Source organism: Vanessa tameamea, chromosome 20 (genome assembly GCF_037043105.1).
Source record: "Vanessa tameamea isolate UH-Manoa-2023 chromosome 20, ilVanTame1 primary haplotype, whole genome shotgun sequence".
Lineage (NCBI taxonomy): Eukaryota > Metazoa > Arthropoda > Insecta > Lepidoptera > Nymphalidae > Vanessa > Vanessa tameamea.
The window spans coordinates 7544367-7563318 of NC_087328.1; the positions used below are offsets into that span (position 1 = coordinate 7544367).

General features: G+C 29.6%; 1 protein-coding gene and 1 non-coding gene across 9 annotated transcripts in view; both read left to right on the top strand.

Moving 5' to 3' along the window:
* The window catches only part of Trh (trachealess), a 192893-nt gene that overhangs the window by 108394 nt on the left and 65547 nt on the right, over positions 1–18952 (top strand). The window lies entirely within an intron of this gene.
* On the top strand, positions 1993–2131 carry LOC113401724 (U4 spliceosomal RNA). The gene has a single exon (XR_003369163.1). It is a non-coding gene; the product is annotated as a U4 spliceosomal RNA (small nuclear RNA).

Consider the following 18952-nt stretch of genomic DNA (forward strand, 5'->3'; position numbering starts at 1 on the left):
ATACGGGGAAAAGATGAAACCCCAAGGAAAGGCTAAGTAAGGTGCGAACTCTTTGAAGAAAAATCACGATGAATTTTTTAAAAGATTTCCCGCGGTTTCTTTTTAATGTTTATTTATGTTCTGTGGCGGTGTTACATTAATGGCTGCTCTGCGATTTGTACCTTGTTATTCATACAGTTGTAATGGATTTTGAAAATGTGATTTTATTTTAGAATAATTTTACAGTCAATATTTTTTTAGTTTTCACTTAAAGTAACAGATAATAAATGTAATAATTATATATGTATGTATTTATAAAACTGGCATATAAAATAATTAAAATATACCTAGTATAAACTTTTAAAAGAAACTACGAGTAAATGTAAACATTCGTTTCTATAATAGAATACCATATTAATTTTTAACTCGGCCTATTAATAAATTTATATTTAATGTCGAAAATCTTTAATAAATAAGGCACATTACTCATTACAAGATCATATTAATTATAAAAAGAGTGGAGTTCGGATTTCTTAATTTTCAGACGGTAAATTGACATAAACACGTAAGTGAATTGATAGAAAATAATAACTGTAGTTTAGAATACCAATAACTATTTTAAATTTACCCTATTATTAATTTTAATGTTTGTGTTGTTCTAGGCTAAGGATTAACAAGGAAATACTACTACTGTACTTGTCTAACTGTCCCGATTAATCTCATTCGTGTCTACTCCATCCAACGTGACATTGGCGAAATAATTTGTGCCCTTTCGGCACAACTAAAAGCCATTAAACTAAGAATTGAATTGAAATGCAAAGAAATAACTACTGAGTTTATTGTCGGTGCCTCTCGGTATGTTATGCTTTCCGATCCGGTGGTAGCTTTACATTTGATTCAATACTATAACATTCGACGATTCCAAAGTGCTTTTCTGAGTCTATTTGAATAAAGAATATCTTGGTTTTGATTTTAGAATATACTAGTGTTGGTGGAATAAAATAGGGAAGGAGGTACATTAAAAAAATGTTTGTTTTTTTGTATCTTGTAACATTATTTATTTTTTTCTGTCATAAATGAATATTACAGTAAAAATATTCATAGGTTGTATTACACAAATCTCTGTCCATCAGACTATGAGACGTGGTATCACCAGCATCTGACATGAGAAATGACTTTTGTACCCTGTAACCATTACAATCTGACCTCCGCGTTCGAAACAAAAGATTATGAAGGGAAGTGAATCATTTTTGTATAAGGTTCAAGCATAACTGGTTCCATTGTATCCGTCTTAAAACGGGGGACATTGACAAACGCTTGCACAGCCGCTCTTAATATAAAGAGTTTTATGTGTAATAACATTGTCCAACCCCTGTTGTAAAAAAATGAGCAACTATTTTACTAATTAAAGTTTGAGTTAAAGAGCGTATCATTTTTCTCATAAAAGTACATACATTAGTTTATATTTTGCTTATACAAAATGGAATGCGGGATTAACATGCATGTGCGAAGCCGTCTCGTAATATCATTGACTAGGTCTATTATACGCCGCTTTATAGCCATTTTCACGGGAACGTATGCGGTCACTGCGCGCCTTATGCATACTTTATTGACTGCGATAAAATAAATAGTCTGTTTAATAAGCTGGACATGTATCGCTACTGGCCAAGCACTCAGTATGGCCGGCATGTTCTATTTCTGAAATGTGCACTAACGGTCCACGCGCGTGATCGTGGTACAATTTGAATTTTGACGTTCGGAGAAATTCGGCCATCGAATCGTCCAATCGCAACATAGTATGCAAAATTTGCATCGTTTCTCTTTTTAAAAATTTAAATTAAATAGCTTTTGACGCAATTTCAGGCGTCACTGACGGTCAGTGTGACACATAATTTGTTTTATTTCTGTCAGTTGCGATAAACCGCCAATAGATGTCGCTACGGTCTAGTTACATCGCGCTATCGTTTGGTTCGCGTCGTTTGTATAAGACATCCATGCTCGGCAGGGATTGTTAACTTTGCGCAGAGGCAATATCGTAACCAATGAGGTTAATCCGAGGTGCGATTATTGCTAGTTGAAAACTTTACCAATACCCCGCCGTGTGGTCGTGAAATACCGACCGCTATGGCAATTTTTGAACGGCCGTTAAGGCCTAATAAAGCTATTATAAGCAGTACTAATCTAATCTAATAAATATAGGTTCACTAGTACAAGATTAGATAACATATTATTATGAATCATTAGATTCTGACCGCCCAATAAAAAGAAGTATTTATTGGGCAGGCATTTGATAAATACATGAAAATGTAGACTTAATTTTAAGTATAGTTTGTGTAAGGATATTTTGTCACTAAACAAATTGCGTTATATTCTATTCGAAGCACGGACAACACACGACCTTTCAATTCGTTCTGATATAAAATGTTATAACCGAGTTTTATTAATATTTTATAGGGAAATTTATCACTAAAGAAATAAAATACAGATTTATATTTAAGAATGCGTTGTAGACATTGTTTTTTGTATCGGTATTTCTATTTATGAAAATATATTATATATAGTATTAAATATAAATAACAGAAAGAATACAAATAAATACTTTAAAGTTTTTATTTTATTTTTGTATAAAAAAAAACGAATAAAATTTTATCGAAAGTATAAAGCCTTTAAGGTGTATTATTGTATTCCAAATGAATACAAAACGTTTTCTGTCCCTAGAATTTCCGAATCCATCCGTAATAGACTTATTTCTCTTCACCCGAGAGCCTGACGTTAGGGTTAGATGAAAAACGATCGGACAAAAATTAAGTCTCGCTGTGAAAAATGGTCTTCTTGCTGGGCAGTGTTTACTTTTACCCTAATAGTGTTAAAAGTCACGTTCAGATACCTACTGTATTATTAAACAATCTAAAATTGTATTCCATGAATAAAAATACCCATTACACATAACTACTCGTCTCGAATTCGTACGAGTTTGTTAATAAATACATGTATATAAATAGTACAGGAGAATTATATTTGCCGGCTGAATCTTGTCATAAAAAACAGACTGTTTAAAAAATGATATTTTTTTGTGGTGTTCCGAGTTTGGAAGATGAGTGAGCCAGTATAGCTACAGGTACAAGGGACATACATAATATTGAGTAGTTCTTAAAGTTAGTGGTGATGGTTAAGGTGGTGCATGGACGATATCAGGGATGCTGGTGACCATTTAACATCAGATAGTCCACTTGCAAGTCTCAAACTAATCGAAAAATTTATCAATTACTACCATGAAAATAAACATTATCGTGTATATGATAAATAACCTTTAAACATCTCAGCTGGACAAAGAGCTCTACTCATAAACATAAAAAGGAGATGAAAACCTTATCCTTAAAATATATTTAGACTATAGTGTCGCACTGCAAAAGAACTACGAGCCAACTTTATAATATTGGTGTGCTTGACAGCTACCCTTAACACTTGCTAAACGTCATATTACTAGTGTAAGTTTACTTACCGCCCAACTGTTGGCCACTACATTTTTTAACGCGTTCTCAACTTAGACACAAAAAAATCAATGATTAAAATCTTACTCGGATTAAAACAAGCGAAATTCGGTTGAAATTCACGTTTTTTTATTCGCTGGGATAGAGTAAATAGACATCCTAATTATCATTTACAAAAGCCTTTACTTTATGTTATTTAAATAAATTTCTTGCCTTTTTAAAAATGTTGTATTTATTCAATACAATATTCCCTATTTGTAGTAACTAAATTAGTATCATTAATATGAACGTTTACTATTCGAGCACAAACGAAATTTATATTATTATTTTTCTCTTATTTCTTTTGTAAGATATAATAAATCAGCAAATTATTCTGCGGATACTAAAAAAAAAGATATACATATTTATTATTTTTTTTAAATAAAATTAACTACAGTAAGTGATGGGAATAGATTTCTATGAAATATGACTATTTATGGTGAAATGTTATCGTGATTTCGTGTTATGGAATTATTGTGTCATTTCCCACCATTTCGGACCGTTTGTACGACGTACATTTCGTCCCTTAAACATAAATTGCCAAAAAAAAAATTGGAATACGTCCAAAGATTCAGAAATTTAATACATTGATATTATCTGTGGCAATTTGCAGATAATATATGACTTAATCGAAACGACTGTTCCCTTTTTGAAAAGACAACCTCAGTTTTATTACTACAAAAAAAAGTATAAATCATAGACAAAACGGGTGTTTTTGGTTTATGGTCAATTTGTTATTGTTTTTTCTCCGTGAATAACCGACACTATTTTGACATTCTGTGTGTAATGTTAATTTATTAACCGTTATAATTATTTACGAGGACTAATGATTTACGAATACGTTCCTAAATAATATTTTATTTCTACGTATAGGGGTGATTGTATAATCAAATAAAAAAATATATAGTTTATATTTTACTCTTTCGTATTTTTTTTTATTTGCCTTATGAATAATAATAATATTTAATTATTACAAAAGATGTAATAATAGGTACTAAATATTATCTTTATTATTTAAAATTATTTTAAATATTGTATTTGAAGATATCGTAAATTAAAATAAATAAATAGTATAAAACAAAGTCGCTTTCTACCTTTGTCTGTATCTTTACTAGCTTCTTTGAAACCACCCAAAAGTTTAAAAACGGTTTTCACTAATAGAAAGAACAATATACTAGGAAGTTCTATACTTATAATTTGTAAATATGTTGTATAAAATTGCTGAACTATGACAGTGTTTCACTCAAATCTGTTTTTGTGTGCTTACATGGCTGACTAATATTACATCAATAGAGATACATCAAATTATGTGTTAAAAATTGTAGTTCTAAAAAAAAACTACAGAAAAGTCCGCGATCACATGCAATTATCTTCTAAGGTATCAAGGTATCATAAGAACTATTTATTTATTACAAATTAAAAAACTATGTTATTTGCGATGTTTTGATTTTTTTCAATCTAATTTCAATTAATTATTAATTATTTTTCAGATAAATTATTGTTAGTTACCTTGAGCATTTAATGAAAATTTAATTCGACTTGTAGTCTATAACATTCGAATACTTTAGGAGACTTTCCATTATTTGCAACGAAACAAATCGTTCGCTGCGAAACGGGTGGTCGGATAGGTTCCTACGACGACAAAAAAATGTCCTTGTCAGTTAATTTATGGTTCAAATTTGAATCTATAAATCGTGGACACACTTTGATCTTTGTTTCATAATAGAATTATCATTCATATTAGTCATTATGAGATAACTATGGACTCTCCCCGGTTTCGCACTGGAGCAATTTATTAATACAGAAAATTGTTTGATATAAATATAATTTATACGGTATAGCACTAAGGTATAATGTATATTACTATCAGTGAAAAAAATTGAAATTGGATCATTAGTTACAGAACCCCCTACATACAAACAAACAAATTTTACGTTTTATAAATTTTAGAATAGATTCGTACAGCTCTTTATTCGGTGCACCTTAAAATAGCTCTTCAATTATTTTTTTATCTACTTGCATTACACTTATCGGTATATTTTGCGCAATTTACTCAATCTTTATATAGCCGATGTGTTGTTCTGATGTATAAGTTTTATTGCAAAGTTTCATTAAAATCCTTTTAGTAGTTTTGCTTGAAAGAGTAACAATCATCTATACATCCTCACAAACCTTTCCCATTTACCATGTTAGAGGATTAATAAATAAATCTTATAAAATAAAGATATACCTATATACATAATATTTTCTGGCTATGCGCACTGATCATTTTTTGCGCAGTCGGGGTAACGCAATTTATAATATGCTTTGCTAGTAAATTGCGCTTTTGTATAAACACCACAAAATATGATAAGAAATTAATAATCTTATTAAGGTAAGGCATGTGATTAACATATATAACATAAATATATTATATACAACAATTTACATTTTACTAACGGTTATATTGTAAAAAATATATTACAATAAATATAAGAAGTCAAAAATTTCTTTTTGACGGCTCTCGGAAATCTCTTCGAAATCGAACAAAAAATTTTAATAGAATCAACAAAAACTAGTGCTAATATAAATAAATTACATAATACAAACACACGCGATTAAGCTATAAAAATGCTACTGTTTTTTGACACCAGACCCCTTCCCGGAACGTATAAAACTCGACGATTTGTTTTTATCGCATTAAAAGGAACACGAGACTAATAAAGTAATAAAAATCCGAAAACGGACGGACGGAGTTATAATTTCGCTATTAATATTCAATTTTACCCCAAAACTTTGCTTCTACTTCAAAGAAAAATCTCAGATGACAATCTTTGATGGAGATCATTTACGCAGTTTCCTAGTACAGAAGGTTTGTTAGAGACATTGTATGTGTGACTGTGTGTGTTCGCCTTAAACGCGCTTTCTTGTTGACACGCTTTTAAACACCCCGCACGTGGTTCTGGAATATTTATTATTTAATTTAATTTGTCCGTGTTTTTTAAACCGAAAAGAGGCGTTGTATCCTGAGGTATAACGCTAGAATTGTTATGTACAAATATATATTATGATAGTTTCATTATCAAAAGAGTGATTATATATTTTAGCGGCTTGTAAATTAATAATATAACTATTTCTAGGAAGCTAAAACAGCTTTCGATTTATTATGACCTCTTTGCTTTCTATATGAAATAATTTTAATCCTTCTCTAAGATAATGAGGATTCCAATAGTGAATAATTAAAAAAAAAAAGTAAGAACTTGGTACAGACTGTTGAAACTTCCTACAAAGATTGTTCCTAAAAATATTTGTGATTTCGCCACATTATTAACTCTACACTCAATTTTTAGCAATTACATTAAATCTTTGATTATCCGTCTGTCTGTGTAGACTGACAAATCTGAGAACGCATCGAAAAATTGGTAGCCAACGTTTGAACACTAAGTACACGCACACTAGTAAAGTAGTATGACGTTTGGCGAGTGTCACGCACACCAAGAAAATATAGTTGGGCCGTTTCTTTTAGCTCCAAGACTTAGGCTAGCAAAGGAACATTTATACATCACACTGTATATTGCACTGAATTCCGATCAAAGAAAAAATAAAGATAAACAAACCTTAGATTTACGTATTCTATCTAATTTGCTAATAGCTCTCCTACATGGTATACTACTAACAGTTTATACTAAAAACAAAGTTTACAGATTCATAATTAATATCATAAATTATTATTTAAACTCCCGACCAGTTATTTAGCGTTAATTCGATGTCAAATGTTTTTTTTATTTTCCATCTATGTATGTCACTGTACATTGGGACAGGAAAACATCTGACAAGCATTTCAGGTACATACGACATCAGAACGTGTATGTTCCTTCTGTTATACGTTTTCACGGTAATTGTGTTACGGATTATGATCTACTTTGTGCGTGGGTTTGTGAATGAACTCAGATGAAGATATGCTTAATATTTTTTTATGTCGTCGTGATAAAAGTATGTAGGTGTTAGAATGTATGTGTAGGTTGGAACTGGAGTAGGGAACTTTGAAGAGCTCTGATTTCTGATAAACAATAATTATTTTAACACGTTTGTGTCCAAAACATTGACACCGTTTTTAATATTTTTGGATCAATGTTGTTTATTAAGGACTTTAAACTGTGTCTGTAAGAGTAAGTTACAATTTTATTTTCGAAGGGGTTTTTTCAGTGGAATTACAAATATCCCATCAGCAATTAAGGGTTAAGTTACATATATTGAGCAAACACGGCTAGTAGATATCGGAATTCAAACGACCGTTGTTTTCACTGAATTCAGTAAAGCCTTCGACAGAGATCCTTCCTGCATATTAATTTTTAAAGTAACCGTTTGAAGTTTCTTGAGAAATCTTTTCCATTAAAGTAGAATGTACCAGAGCATTCTAGAAAAAAAAATTTTCTGTTTCCATTATATATTTTAAATGTAGAACAACATATAATAACGTAATTAAAACAAATCGTTTATTAATAAATTCTCTTTTCTAAGGAAATACAGTGTTTTTTAAATTATGTAACAACTGATATATATATTTAAAAAAAACAAAAAACGTTTTATATAAAATAAAAACTTAACAAAATAATAAATTATTATAAATAATAACAATAATTGATTCCTATGGTTATTTCTCAAACACGTGTGCATATAAAATGAATATTATCTTTAATAATTCAAATCTTACTATAGATAAACACAAACAATTGATACTTCTAACAATATTTATTTAATAAGAAACATTTCAAAAATTTCCAGTGCATAGATCACGCGTTTATTAACAGTTCCGCAAAAGGTCACAACGATTCCACCAAGTCTGGTTGGTTCCACAAAAAATTCCATCCCAGGTACATCGAGAAACACCTGACTGATAAGAGCCGTAAGATTATCGTTAGATCATAATGCGTGTTCGGATTTATGGTGTCGTAAAATAACCCACAATGCTCTGATGACAAAACAGGCGCCTACAAGTGACGTTTGCATTGTATGGAACGGTCTCGGAATATTTTTGACTATTCGAACGCTTTTTTTATTTGTGTTTTATGGATTTTAACAGTTTTTGTTTTTCATTTTTATCGTGATATTTAAATTTACCTTCGATTTTTTAATATGTTATCGTTAATAATTAGTTTTCCAAATTTAAATTAAACAAAAAGAAGGCTGTTTGTTGCACTACCGTTGCTTTTCCAAGTGGATAAAGTATAATAGATGAATAAAAAACATATTTATGTTTTTAATTTAATCGAAAAGTAAATTCAAAGAATGTCCACTTACTTCCAAAAAATATTCCAGTTGATAGGTTTCTAAGACGAAATTCTGAAACTACAAAAGAAAAAAAATGTTAAGTACTAATTTAGTATTAATTCTGTCGTAACTTTGTCGTTTTATAGACACAAGCCATGAACGCGGTAGTTTTATGTTATAATAATAAGGATGTTTCCTCCATTCAAAATAAATTGTTTAACTTCTTAAAATACTATAAAAAATCACGTATAAACTTATTTTTACATAAAATTTTAATCATCATATTAAACAAAAGAAGTTTAGATTTGACAATAGCGGTTGATGACGCTATAATGTTTTATATCATACTTAAGGAAGTAATAGTTTTGATGTTTAATAAAAATATGGAAAATTTACTTGCTAAGATTTCTTATTCTTAGACTGACTTTTATAAAATTTAAAGTATGCCTATATAATACACGCAAAAAAGTTTACATAAAATTACAATCCAATTTAATGAATAAAGTATATAAAACCTTTATGCAGCAAAAAATCAAGTATTATTAAACATATTTAATGAACTGTTTGATCATTCTATTTACACTGTACCGTTTTTTTTTATCAAGAACCATTCGTTCTTACGTTCAACAGCTTCTCATAGAAAGTCCAACCCTCCGCGTGCCGCTACAAATTAAAAGTACCCAGAATTATAAATGGGGGCGACAGAGCTATGATTAATGCGGAGTGAAATTAAAACAAGTGCGATAATGTTGTATTTATCTTATTTACGACCTACGATACTTCCTGAAATATATTAAATTATATTCCTCTAATGGTGTTATAATGATGTTTCAATCGAAAATTTATTCTTCCTTAATCTTATAAATCATATATTTTTTTCTTAACTTGTGCTATTATTTAAGAGATCATTTTGATAATAATGTATTTCTGAATTAGTAAAATTTTACATAGACAAGTGCCACTGTGATATATTAACAGACGAATCGTACAAAATAGTAATGCTTGCGGATTTTCGAGTTATTCCTATTAGCGTTTTGTTATTGCAAGTGGACTACCAGTTTCAATTACTTAAGTCAATAATTATATTCATATAATATATGGACTATATATATATAGAGTATAATCATGAAATAAAATATTTCATAAATTAAGACTCATTTCGGGATGAGTTTAGGTTTTTCTTGAAGGAGTAACTAGAAAGTAGACGAGTTGATACTATACTTCATATAACTAAAGTAATCATTGTCAATTAAAGAACACGCAAATCGAATGGAAGAAATAAACATTTTTTTAAATGACCGCACGAGATTACGACGATAAGAACTTATATAATATTGTTAACTCTTTTTGCAATAGCATTTCTTGCCTTACCATATCCATATTAAAACAATCTAATTCTTGTTGTTAATCGCATTCTGTTACAATAATTTTATAATTATATTTCATTCAAGCATAAGAACTTTATAGAAACCATTTATTATATGGAATACAATTTATTAATAACCCTTAATTTGCCTTATTAAAACGAATTCAGAAATTAATCAAATTGTATTCATTATATTGTTACAGTCATAGAACAAATACTGTTCAGAAAATTATTAAATTATTAAAAAGACCATAGGAAAATTTACTTTATAAAATCATTACGCGTTAATGTTACCATCAGAGATATATTTACCGATTATGGTTTTTCATTTCTGGTTCTTCGTAGGCAATCTTCTTTTTGATATATGAGGCTTTTGTATCGTGTTTTCGACTGAATTAATGAATTTATTTAAAACATGTATAGTTGCTAGAAAGGTTTTAAGACAATAAATAAATATATGATCTTCGTGTTTAACTTTGAGTAGTGATAACCAATAAAATAATATAATATATTATTTCTTATTTTTTTTATGTATTTTGAAACGACCTTCTTGGTATTTTCCACAAAGATCATGATAAAAAGAATCTCTTCATTGCAGTTAAAAGAATCGCAAAACGACGCCCCGGGGCACGCTAGACCCCGACGTAGTGAAATTTTCGAAAGATTTATTTGAATAAATTATTTTTATCCACCTGAAGTGAAGGGTTGGGTCGGGAATTTATGGTGTGTGGAATGATACTTTAATAACTCTGGATTGTTGTATATATAATTTTATATAATTTAAGATTATCATTTATTTAAAAAAAAAGTTTTTATTTCGACTATTAACGGGCAAGTTTTGGACAATAATTTTTAACGTAACGGCCTTGAAGCCTTAGAACACAATTTTATTTCTATATATAGAAAATATTGATAAGATTTTTTTTTAAATAACGACTTCCTCTTTAACAAACAAAGACGTAAAATTTAATGCAAATATTTTTCATGTTTTTTTCTTCTACATAAAAACAATACCATTTGAAAGCTGCGCATGACATCACCACGAAGTGAAACGGCAGCGCGAAAGAGACCTTTTAACAGGAAATAGTTTATATTCTCAAAACAAATTGCAATAAATTGATGTTCAACCATGCTGATACAACCAAATATCAACTATATTACACTGTGGTAGATTTCAAATTGGACTGTGTGTATTGTACTGAACAGAAGAACGCAAAACACGAATTAAATCTGTAAAACAAAAGTCATTGGTCCGAATTTCAAATTTCGAATTGTATTCTTAAGTCCGTTTGAATCGGGCTACGCAATTGGTCATTTGCGATTCAACTCGCGAGCCGCGTTGATGGATCGATGATGGCGTCGGTTGCGCACACTTGAGTCCGTTTGACCAGAAAAATTGACTTTGATACACGCTATGTAAGCGGGAAATGAAAATCCTTTTGAACCCTCGTATCTTTTTGGTATAGGGGCTTTCGTCCAAATATACATTGAATACTTTTCTGTAACAAAATTCACAATTTGCAGTACTTTTTTAGTTACTTATCTCATTACTAAAACGTTCAATTAAACCCAGTCATATGTTCAATGAATACATTTGTAATTAACTAAAAAATCATGTCAGAGCACAATTGTATCAAGTATGTTTTGATAGAATAGTCTCCGAGTGAAAACTGGTGAGTTAAAATCTGGGCAAATAAAAACAAAACTTTAATGAGTTTTTATGCGCCTATTGGTGGTTCAAATTAATCTCGAGGAGGCTTTTGTCCAGCAGCGGGGCATTTAACAGGTGTTAGGTATTTAGCGGATTTGACATTTGAAGCTAATAACTCTTTTAAACGATGATTTGAGTATTGATTTTTTGGTTCTATTACATATAGCCTAATCCAAATGGAAGTAGGAAAAAAGATAAACAAACCTTAGATTTTCATGCGATTTGCTAATGACTCAACTATATTGTGCACTATTAAGAGTTTATGATTAATATATCTTTAATGCACTTATTTCAACTTTAATTTTTCTTCCACAATTACGATACGATAACTGTTTCGTCGACATTCAAAACGCAATTTTTTTTTGCAAATCCATTGTGAATATTTTATAGATTAAACTTGATTATCGAGCGCTTGCTCTCGACCAATTATATCGCGTCAATTTGCTGTCAAATGTTGTTTATTTGGCTTTTTTCCTGTTTGATTGGAATAGAGTATAGCTTTATATTCATTTATCATATTTTATTATGTAGAAAAATTTTACTTTAAATTAGCTTCAAGCTATTCTGATTAAAATCAAACTGATTTTTGTAAAATAAATGAAATCTTTTAGCTTGACCAATTTCTTTGTATATAAATAATGTATCTACTAAATACACAAATATCAATTAATTAGTAATATTTACAATGGGCGTCTACAAAACGATTTTGACGCGTCATGTCAACAATAATAGAACATGTATGTTATATGTTTTTTTTTTTTTATTTAAATATGTATGAAAGCTAGCAAATGAGCCCTGATGGTAAGTCATCACTGCCTATTGAGTTTGGCAACGTAAGAAATAGTAACCATACATCGCTAATGCCTTGGGAACTAATATTATGGCCCTTGTGCCTGTAGTTATACTGGCTTACTTACCCTATAATATATGATCTACTGGTTTGACTGAACAAAATTGATTGTGATTAATAGTCGTCTTAAATGATAAATAAAACCGGGAAAATAAGATACTTAAATAGTTATTTCATACGATTCCAGTTATTTTGTGTTTGACGTTATTCAGAATCAATCTGCAACTCCATTTCTAGACGGCACGCACGAACGATTCCTTGCGGTGCTCTCGGATACGTTATTTTTCGTACATTTGGGAATAAGTCGAATATATATAACTTCTATATACTAATATATATTATATATATTTCTGTTCAGAGTTAATATATTTATTTAGGATTTGATGTGGAAGTGACTTTTAATTATAACGTATATTATGTAAAAACGCGAATAAAACAGTTGATATTTTTACATTTATATTGTAAGACTATGAAACCGCTTATTTTACAGCTTTACAAATGCAATGGTGTCATCTTTAACCTATAAACGATTTAATAAAATAAGAAATCATTTCAGAATAACCGAAGATATCGAGACCACACAGAGCAAGATTCAAATATAGAAATTGTCAAATCGATTGTATTATAACCGATCGAATAAAAAGACGAATTTGTAACAGACAAATGTATAATAATATTGCCGAAATAAAAATCTTCTTTTAAAAAAAAAAAAAATCTTAACGCGAAAACCAAACATTTACCAGCCGTTACATTATATGACTAGTTGTTTTTTTAGCCGTTAGGTATTTTTATACATATATTTTAACATACAAATGTTAAAATAAAACCAACTTCCTACATTTCACCTTGCCTCGTACCAAAGTGTATATCAAATACAATCTATCAACGCCTTACACAGAAATGTCAAAGCACCTAATTCGACGACGATGGCTTCATACCATTCAGATTTCCCGGTGGATCGACGCGAGCGACAGGGACAGAGCGAGGGGATATTGTTAAGAGTGAAAGGGACAGGTGTACGGTCACGGGCGCGATTCAGATGATTGGTGTACGTGCGGTGACGACCGCGCCTTTACGTGACTTTTGAGTTCGACTTTGAGATCGCTGTAGAGTTGATTTTGATACTTGTTATTTTTGATTACATGTGCGATACATTACAATCTTGTTTACCATTATTATAGTGCTAATTTTTGCTCAATTTTTTGTATAATTATGGGCTTTTTCTCAACTTTCTTAAAATCTTTAAGCTTATAGTTAACACTTACGACTTATAAATGTTTATGAGGGGTGATTACTTGATTAGTTAAACATTGCAGTGTCTCCTACGTTTGTATATCAAATCATATTAGATGATAGAAAGAGAAAAATCTATATTTAGCTAAATAAAATTCGGGTCTGCACGTATGTAGGTATGTATTGATATGTCCGTTATATTCATAAAAACCTCCTGATCGGATTTGTTGGAAAATATCATGCAATCATACTTTTCATTTAAGGTTTTTCAAGGGTCAAATTAAAACGACATTAGCTATTCTTAACGTAATTAATAGTCAATTTTAAGGTTTTGTTCATAATTAATGTGAAAATATTTATTTGAATAACTACGATAATAATTGATATATATCTGGCTTAATAATTTTCTAAATACTAAAAAATAAATTGAAGATATTTGACTTATTAGATTGGGTATTTACTTATAATATAAAAATTACAAATTACAAATATTGTTGAGTATCAAAACCTATCGATTAAAAAGACACGCTACACGTTTGATGGACAAAGACGCATACCTTTGCTACTGTCTACTGTATTGAACTCATTCATTGTTTTACTGACAAGTACGTTTAAATATTATATTATAGTGTTTTTATAGATATTTCTTGTACTGAAATCAATGCGATAGGACTTATTTTGTCATCATTTGATTCAATAATCACGTACGCTGTTCTTTACTCACTAATTTCGTATAAGTATATAATATGTAGGTATTTTCAATTTTGTGTTTTGTTATGTAATATTAATATAGTACGGAAGGTAGCGCTTTATTTGAGTGAGTTATTTTATACCGGCTGAAAATCATAATCATTATTGTTTTCCCTTAACACATAACAGCTCTGAACGTCAGCTGTTTTAACCGATACAATATTTTACTACATTTTTGTTGAGTATAATAAATCATCGAAGCAGTTTTTTTTCCAATGACTTTTTCATGCTGTCTCCTTTAGCTCTTAGTGCGATAACTGATGCTCACTTTTCTAATTCACGAACATTAAACAACTGTTTAAAGTAAAATTCATTCGGTATAAAATTCCTATAAAAATTGCAACGCTACCTATGCAAAGCACGTGTTGTCTCCCGTTTAGCCTTTGCTAATTTTCTAAAGGATATATACTCTACCACGATGTTTTTTTGTTATCTGATTATAATGGTATGCAATAGGATTAATATTTATCTTCAACAATTAATTTAAATGCTTAATTTCCTAGTTTTTGGGATACGGGCTCTAGTCTATGCGGGGTTCTAGGCAGGTTGAATTGAATACGCAGCCTAATGGATAATCCAGCTGCGAGTAGACCTAAATTGAGAACTATTTATAGTATCACATTTTTTAAGTAAAAATTCAAATTTATTTGAAGAATTTTAAATATTAATTTTTAAAATTTGAAAATAGTGGTTCAAAAAGCATTATTTCTGTCATGTGTATGTAATTCGTATATAGAATAAAACAATGATCAGTCTCTATATAAAAAATAAAAAAATCCTAGTTGAACTATCTTTTTTTTAAAGCCAGCCTAAGGTAAAATTCCTAAATTTAAATGTATGTTATACCTACTTTAGAATAATAAAAAAATATAAACAACCTACGGAAATGAAATTCCGAGTGGAGTTTAATAATCAGTATCAGAGTTAAATTCTGACCAGCAAATCGACTACCTGAGAGAAAGTACCATTTACACTGTAAAATATTATTGGACATTATTAAAATAATTATTTTTCCCTACAAGGTCAACGCGCTGCGAAATCGAGGGATGTTATCATTTCTGTCTGCAATTATTTGATATCTATCAAATACATTAAAACATTTATGAAATTATTACATTGGCAATCTTATTATAAGTCTAAATGTCGCCCGCCATAATGCAAAAGTCATGTTTTTAATTCGAACCTTTTTTTAAACGTTCTTTTTTTTCTTAAAGTCACCCACAAACTTGAGATTGTTACAGTGAACTGAGGGGTGGACGACAGACTTGCGAAAAGTAGAGATTGAAAAAATGTTTTATTTTTTTTATTACAAAATGTATAATTTTGTTTTGTTATTATGGTAACACTTAAAACTGAATAATAATCTGCAGAATTACAAAGCTATTTTTTTACTAGCTTTTCTTACTTCAAACACATAATTGTAATTGATGATTTATTTAAATAAAATTAGAAATAATGGTTAGGTTTATATTTATTCACTGTAAATGAAGAGTATTAAAATTATTAGTACTTTATTTTAAAGAACACATTAGTGAGGACATATATGTAAGGCGTATATTTATCAAAAGTAATTAACTACATGATATAATTATTAAATACGTTAATTCTAAAGTAAAACCTCAGAATATTTAAGTGTGGTAACACTCAACTATAATAAGATATGCGTTACATCTTAACATTATAATATATAATAATTTAAATATAATACTAACGTAAATGTAACGTGTATATAACGTAACGTCAATAATGCTTACATGTTTATATTTAACACTTTTTTAGAAAATAAATATTCCGCTTGAATACTTTTTTAATGTATTAATTAAAACAAAATATGTTTAATGTTTCGCAATTCGTAAGATAAAAATATGTATAATAAACCAATTTATATATTTTTGCCATGTCTATTCATTTGCAAGTCTTTATTGTTCATTGGCGTATGCAATGCTGGGTCGCAAGTTCAGTCGCCTGTCAACACGTCGTCAACATGTACCATGCGGGAGTCAGATACAATAGTTGAATTAGTTCAAACGTCTGCCAATGGTAACGATTTTTAAAATCAAGAATCATTTTTAATGTTTTATTTTTAAAACGGAACTCTGAACACATTTTGACAGATTAATAAGTGTTTTTTTTTTAAATTGTTATTGCCAACTGAAATGTTTTTTTCGTTTTAAGCATTGTAAAGAAAAATCTATCCGAGTTTTTCAGACAGCGAAAACGAACAAGGAACTCAGTTAAGAAAAATTGTTTATGTTAATGTCTGGAAATGGTGATGTTATACAATAGAACAGATGCTTTTTTTATTTTCTCTTTAAAACTTTTTTTTTAAAGTGGCTCGCATTACGATTATGGGCTTTATTAAATATACATTTAATTGAAATTTATTTTTAACTTGTAGTGGTTGTACCACTAGTTGCCAACCCCATACACACGAAATATTAATTTTTCTGGCATGTTTTTTAGGATGCCATTTGTGCACTCACGTAATCTTTCTCAAATTATATCTTAACAAATTATTACATAAGCGTCCAAAAACATTTGATAGGTATTGCGGAAAAAATACTCATAAACATTCTAAAACTATTGTTATATTGTACACTGTGAGCGTACAGTATACCCACAGGCTGCAGGTCTTTTTACACGTGCTTTCTTAGCAATACACTTAGCTTCGTTTCGCTACCAAAATACAAAGCATGACTGCTTGTAGCACGAAAGCCAGCTGCATTTCCTCATCCAATCGCTAAGGCTTAATCAAATCAAGATATTTATTCAAGTAGGCTCATAAAAGCACTTTAGAATCGTCATGTTACAGTGCTGAATCAAAAGTACACCTACCAACGGTTCGGAAAGTAGAATCTACCGAGAATACCAGCAAGAAACAAAATAGTTACTCTTTTTCACCATTTTAATTATAGAGGAAGCCAAAAAGTACATGTTTTTTGTATATCCTGCCTAGATATCAATAAATACTAAGGCCACGCTTTTTTATCTTTATATAATATAATCTTGTATTGAGTAATGTTTATCAATGATTTATGACTTGTTTTTAAATTTTTTTAAAAAGCTAAGTTAAAAATAACTTAATAATATTTTAATACTATTGAGTTCAACGTTTGTTCTATTGCTCGTAACGTATATCAATGTTCATAACGTGCCAAATAATTACTTTAATCTTTGGATATATTTCGTTTTACTTTCTCTCTTTTCAATTTATTCAATTTGCTTATTATTATCTTTGTCTTAAAATTGACTTTATTTAAATAAAATGTAATTTATAAATATATAATAAATATGCAATAGTATATATTATGTTTAATATTTTCTTTAAAGGGATATATTATTATGTGTCGACGGCATAATACCATCCCGTCAATGTATTTGAAACTAACTTTAAAGACTATTGAAAAATTACCCGCGTTATTAGGTTTCCTGAGGAAAAAATTCACTTACGCGTTTTTGATTGGCTACGGTAAAAAAATGCACGCACCGAGGCGAGAAAAATGTTCTTTGCAAAGGGGGTGTTAATATAATCAGCTCTTTTAAATTGTAAGCTGCAATTTGTTGAAATTGCATTTGAAGGAAAAAAGTTTTTAGTTTAATGGTTCTAAGCTTATATCGACGTGACGTTAAACATATTAGGTATATTATTTTTCACGAAAAACATAGAATGTAATACGAATGCCAAACATTACATTGTATTTAAAACATCATCATTTTCCATTCGCAAGTAATTATATTATATTTAAGAATATTTAGTCTCGTAAAGACACAAAATTACACCTATATAAGAATATTATTGACTTAATAATTAATTATTGCGTTCGTCGTTCTGTTTGATTTTTAACTTATTTGCTTAGTAGTGAATAATATCTTATAAACAGGGCTAGTTGGGTCTTGATTTTGTTAAATTAGTTTACACGCCCTCAACTAAACTTAAACACGCTGTACTGTAAAAATTAAAAAAATGCAGATTTACCAAAGTACCTCGATTATTATTATTGATTGGAAATGAAATTGAAAAATATAGGATATATAAGAATTTGAAGTTTTTTTATAAAAATTTTTGCAGTGCGATTCTGTTAGAATCGTAACTCACTTATGAAATGTTTACGAGCGACTCACAATGATACGCCTTTTTGATACATGTATTCTATAAACTTCATAATGATTGTAGTCGCTATAATTTAGCTTAGCCACCACTGAGATAGGCGGGCGTAAATAGGATATTAAGCTTAAGATAAAAATCGATTTTCTATTCGCTAGCTACATGTATATAACTATGT